Source organism: Urocitellus parryii, chromosome 6 (assembly GCF_045843805.1).
Source record: "Urocitellus parryii isolate mUroPar1 chromosome 6, mUroPar1.hap1, whole genome shotgun sequence".
NCBI classification, from domain to species: Eukaryota; Metazoa; Chordata; class Mammalia; order Rodentia; family Sciuridae; genus Urocitellus; species Urocitellus parryii.
In genome coordinates, this window is record NC_135536.1 from 669,235 (window position 1) to 675,754 (window position 6,520).

Sequence of the window (6,520 nt, forward strand, 5' to 3'; positions counted from 1 at the left end):
AGAATGCTATTTTCAAAACCCTTGCTCACACCAAGTTTTGTTAATCTTTTTAATCTTTGCAAATCCAATAGGGAAAAAAAAGTACATTTTTGAGATAACATATGTTTTATTGGTACTGTGGATCAAACCTATGGGTACTTCACTAGTAAATTAGATCCCCAGCACATTTAATTTTATTTTTTTTTTTTTGAGACAGGGCCTCGCTAAGTTGCTGAGGCTATCCTTGAACTTGTGATCCTCCTGCCTCAGTCTCCTGATTTTCTGGGATTATACGTGTGTTCCTCTGTAAACTTGTGTTATTCAAAGATTTCTTTCATTCAACATTCTTATTAACATAAAGAATTCTCTTCCTTAACAATATACTAGTGATTCTTACGTGTCAGATATTCTTACACATTTAATATGATGAAAATATTTAAATATATTGAGTTCTTTTTAGGTCTTTTGCCTTGATTTTAACTCATTGTTAATATATGAAAATTTGAGGGTTGGGGATGTGGCTCAAGTGGTAGTACACTAGCCTGGACTGTATGAGGCACTGGGTTCAATCCTCAGCACCACATAAAAATGAAATAAAAAGATTGTGTCCACCGTGAAAAAAAAAAAAAACACCTAAAAAGGAAATATTAAAAGCAATATTTGAGGGGCTCAAGCGGTAGCGCGCTCGCCTGGCATGCGTACGGCCCGGGTTCGATCCTCAGCACCACATACCAACAAAGATGTTATGTCTCTCTCTCTCTCTCTCTCTCTCTCTCTCTCCCCCCTCTCTCACTCTCTCTTAAAAAAAAAAACAATATTTGAAAACTTGATCAACCAGCTATAATTGTTTTGAATACAGAATGTTTTCTTCTGCAAAGAGCAGTACTTTTGTGTTTTATTCACTTGAAGGAAAGCCTAAAGTAACTTTCAAAATAAATTTATTAACAATTTTCAAACAGGGATACCAATGGCTGAATAGCATACAGAATATTATTTCCATAATTGGGTAATAATATAGTTTTTATGAGTTATGTAAACTATATGATTGTGCGATCATCTCTAAAATTATGTGTATCTCTTCTGTCCAAAGATTTTATCACATCCTGATGTAAATATGATTTTTAATTTTATGTTTGCTTTACATTTTATTTCAATCAAATAAGAGTTACATATAAAGATGACCTCACATGAAGCAGATTCACAACTTTATCATTGGCCTCCTGTTTATTCTTTGAACTGTCTTCTATATATAAAGTACATCTAGATTGCCTTTCCTGAGAGTGCTTTTTTTTTTCACTTCAATTAACTTTGTTTACTGAATAACCCAAGGCTGGGACAATATGGTCCAATTGGCGATTTATTCAACAGTTTTCATTTAGCACTGAATACCTACCTAAATGGTAGGCATCCACAGACACCCAAATCATTATTTACTTCTTTGTTTAATTTTATGGGAGTGGGGATTGAATCTAGGGGCACTTTACCACTGAAACACTTCCCCAGCCCTTTTGTTTATATTTTTTAAAATTTTTAGACAGGATCTTTTTTTTTTTTTTTTTTTTTTTTTTTTTTTAAAGAGAGAGTGAGAGAGGAGAGAGAGAGAGAGAGAGAATTTTTAATATTTATTTTTTAGTTCTCGGCGGACACAACATCTTTGTTGGTATGTGGTGCTGAGGATCGAACCCGGGCCGCACGCATGCCAGGCGAGCGCGCTACCGCTTGAGCCACATCCCCAGCCCTTAGACAGGATCTTGCTAAGTTGCTTAGGGCCTCACTAAGTTCCTAAGACTGGCCTTGAATGTAGAATCCTCCTGCCTCAGCCTCAACCTCCCAATGGTTGATGTATATTGTCATTATTAAGTTAAAGATGCAAAAGAGAATAGTATACATTTTAATTTAGAGAAGACTAACGTGGTTTCTTTTAAATTTAGATATGCATAACTCTATGGCACTTGCTGCCATAACATTCAATGGTACTTTATTTCAAATTTTGATGTGGACTATATTTTATTTAGTTTTTAGAATCACATAAGTCCTGTATTTTAAATCTTTTTTTTTAATGGGCAGAGTAAGTATTTAAACTGGATCTTGTTTAAGATCTGTTTATGTTTCTCAGTATAGACATGGCAATATTTTTCACAATATGTTGTTTGAAAATAATGATAAAGTAAATGCCCCCCAAAATAAAGTAAATATAATTGTATAGTTCACATTTTTTTAAAAATAAAAGCAGAAAATTAGATTGCCAGACTTAGAGTAGAATGAATAAGTTTTTGTCTCAGACTTGCCTGGGAAGCTTTTCTGACTCCTAAACCAGTTTTTCACAGCCAAAGTAAACAGAGACATGGAACAATTAGTGATTTAACAGATTTAAGCAGTATTTTAGTCTCTATTTTATACACTTTATTTCTATTAGAATGCAGGATTCTAAAGAATACTTGTAACTTGTTTTAATTATTATTTTTGCAGAAGTTATTTGCATGTGAAACTTTTGAATCAATTAAATAATACTCTAGCAAGTTTATTTGCACTTTATTTTGCCTAAAAATTGTTTCTTTTTTAGTATTTATTTTTTAGTTGTAGTTGGATACAATACCTTTATTTTATTGATTTTATATGAGGTGCTGAGGATTGAACCCAGGGCCCTGATGTGCCAGGCAAGCACTCTACTGCTGAGCCACAACCTCAGCCCCTAGCAAATATTTCTTAATACATAGTCTGAAATTAAATCAAGGCAGACTTGAAATTACTGAGTCTTCATTTCTGGGCCAAATTAATGAGGTTTTCCTGGACTTTTCCTTCTGCTTTCTTATTGTGGCTAATGATGTAATCTTGTTTGTTTTCTAAAATATTGAAGTTTTAGGTTTTTGAATCTTTTCTGTGGGAGTACAGGAATTTGTTTATACAGTGCCTTTCATTTTACTTATGAGTTAATTTCTTTAATTTTGTGCCATAAAAACTACTAAAAATATTCCTGGAAAGTGAAGGATTAAACAGAATTTGTAATTAAAAATGAAGGCCTTTTTCTTTATTTCTTCTGTTAGCTGCAATTGTTAAAATTTTTATACTACATTTAAATAAATATTAAGACTTTATTACAGGGCTGGGATTATGGGTCAGTGTAGAGTACCTGCCTGGCATGTGTGAGGCACTGGGTTTGATCATCAGCACCACAATAAATAAATAAATAAATAAATAAACAAACAAATAAATAAATAAAGCAATTATGTCCATCAAAAATTACCCCCCCCAAAAAAAAGAAAATACTTTATTACATATTAAGTGGGTTGGATTTTCTGTATTTGAAACAGTTTCTTTCTATATTAGGCATAAAGTTTAAATTAGACTGGCAGAGTAAGTGATCATTTGATTGGAAAGTTGGGTAGACAATCTTTGGTTAGTTTTATTCTATAACCTTCTAGCTAATTGTTGAATTGCATGCTCTTTTGTTCTTTGCTCTGTCTACTTTTGATCTGGTTTTATGGTTGGTTGAAATAGGGATTTATTGGTAGGAACATAGATTATTTTCCGATTTGAATAGATTGTGTGTTCTTCTGACAGCTTATTCTGTCACAAGCAGATTGATTGAACCAGACCCTTGTGCAGAGGTGTTAGTATAGGATTTGAGCAGCCATTTTCAAAAATAACAGCTTTATTGATATATAATTGACATTACCATCAAGGTCACTCCTTAAAAGTGCAATTCACTGAGTTTTAGTATATTCACACAGTTGTATGCCTATCCAGCTATCTAATACTGAAACACATTTGTCATACCCAAAGAAGACCCATGCCCTTTAGAAGTCAGTCTCCACTCACTCTTGTATCCATGTAGGCATGAATCTTCTTTATCTCTTTGTGAAATTACTTGTTTTGGACATGATATATATAAATGTAATCATTCAATATATGGCCCTTTGTATCTGTTTTTTTTAGCCTGTTTTTGAGGTAGCACATATCAGAACTTCATTCCTTTTATTGCTAAATAGTGTTCTGTTATGTAGATACACTACAGTTTGTTTATCCATTTATCAGTTGATGGATATTTGAGTGACTTTCACTTTGTGGTTCTTATGATCATGCTGCTGTGAATATTGGTGTTTTTGAGTTGACTTCTGTTTTTTGGGGGATATATACTTAGGATTGAAATTTGTGGGCCATAAGAAACTCTGCCAGACTGTTTTATAAGGTGACTCAACCACTTTATATTCCCATCAACAATGTTTGAAGATTCCATTTCTCCATATCTTTGCCAACATTGTGCCATGGTGTTTTTCCATAGTAGTCATCCTAATGGGTATGAAGTGGCATTGCATTGTGGTTTTTATTTGCATTTCCCTGATAACTAATGATATTCAATATTTCCATGTACTTGTTAGCCATTGTTTATCTTTGTTAGACAAATTCCTATTCAGATTCTTTACCCATTTTAAAATTTGAGCGGTCCTTTTTTTGTTTAGTTTTAATAGTTCTTCTGTATTCTGGATATACACAAATGTACACTTATCAGATGTATGAAATATAAATTTTTTTTCTTATTCTATAGTCTTTTCATTCTTATAAGGCCAATAGGTTTTTTTTTCAAGTCCAATTTACCAGTTTTTTGACTGCTTATGCAGTTTTCTCTGAAATTTTCTATAAGTTAAAAAAAACAGACCTTATTTCTCAACATCTTCCAATATTTTTTTCTACAGAAACAATAATCATTTAGTTAACTACACAATGGGTTAGAGATATTAAAAATATTTTTTGTTTTCAAATATTTTCATCACATTTAATGGAAGAAGCCCAAGTTTTCTAACTTGATATCCAGTGCACTTTAAAAAAATCTGCTTAGCTCAGAATGCACACATTATTCTCTAAATATTTACAGGTGTCTAATGTATTCTGAGGACTGGTCTTGGAGATCCAGGGATGCTTGGAACATGGTCCTGTCCTTAAGGAAGCAGAGGTCATGTGCCAGGCTACAGATTTCTACAGAGGTTAGTGGCACCAGTGGAGAAACAGGGGAACTGTCTGGGTGAGAAAGCCTCTCAGGGAGTCAGTGCTGGTGCTCTGTCTGCAGAGATTCATTGCTGATCAGAACCTTTTGTTATAGCCTATGATTCTTCCTTTCAGACATTTGCTGCTGCTGTGTGTTATGTACATTGGCACCAGTTATTTGTAACAACAATACTTAGGAATTTGATGTAATGAAATGTAGACATCAATGTGATGACTTTGATACCTAGAAGCAAGCTGGAAGAAAGTCACATTTTGTTGATTTCTTTAGGTTTTCAAGAATGGGAACTTTTTACTTACTAATTAATTTGGTGTGGTGTGTGTATCTGAGCTCCAGACCAAACCCAAGCAATTTTGGGTAGTCAGAGCTAAAATGTGAGTCAAAGAGGAACAGCTGTTTGACTGGAGGGAAGATTGTATATAGAGATTTGGGCAAGTCCTGTTAAGGAAATTAGATCTTTCTTTAATAATGGAGAGCCATTGATGAGTTTGGGTGTGTGTGGGGAACATGGACCTTCCTGTTATCTGTACCACAGAAGCTGTTTGTGAGGACTAGAGACAGGAGACTTGTGGGGCTGTGGGACGAGAGCCGATGAGGACCTGAGCTAGGGCACTGCTGATAGATGTGGACACAGAGATTGGAAATGTTTAGAAGGTGCAAGTCAGGATGCTTGGCTGCAATCAACCATCATAATTTAAAAGGAGGATTACTGAAGAAAGAAGATTTCTGAAGAAAGATTCAAAGGAATGAAATGCTACAGAAGCCAGCATGATTTTAGGGCCTTAGGGGCTAAGGGACAGAGCAGGGGCCATACTCAGGCTCTCCCACAAGAGGGAGAAAAGAGGGTCTCCTTCCAGCTGTGCTTTTTAAAATCCCATGAGCACTCTTTTTTTTTTAATTTATAATTTTTTTTAGTTGTTGATGAACTTTATTTTGTTTATATTTATGTAGTGCTGAGAATCAAACCTGGTGCCTCACACATGCTAGGCTATTGCTTACCACTGAGCCACAACCCCAGCCCCCAAGAGCACTCTTAGCCTTGAGTTTTGTGCCCCCTGTTTGGGCAGAAGCTTTGCTGGGAGCTCCATGCCCTCAATCACTAGCATTTCCAGAAGCGGGGAAGGATTGTGGAGCAGAGCCATCTGTTCCTCTTTGGTTATTCAAGTTGGCTTGGGCAGATGTTAAGATCTGAAGATGAAGATTGGGAATGCCTCAGAAGTTTGTGACCTGGGTAGACCATGATGACAGCATTTCTGTGCAAGAACAAGGTTCACAAGTGAGTAGACTAGAATGCAGGAAGTAAACAGAGTTCACTTTTAGACCAGCTTAGTTTTGGATGTGACTTTCAAGATGTTATGTTTCTGTTACAATTCACTTGACTACATTCACTAATAGAAGCCTCTCTAGGGATTGGTTAATTTCTTTGCTATGACTTTCCAGAGACTAGCATGGATTTTCAGAGGTACCTTTATTAGCTCTTAGATACAGTCATTAAATTTTTTTACAGTACAGCTTATTCTGTTTCTATGTTTTCTGACT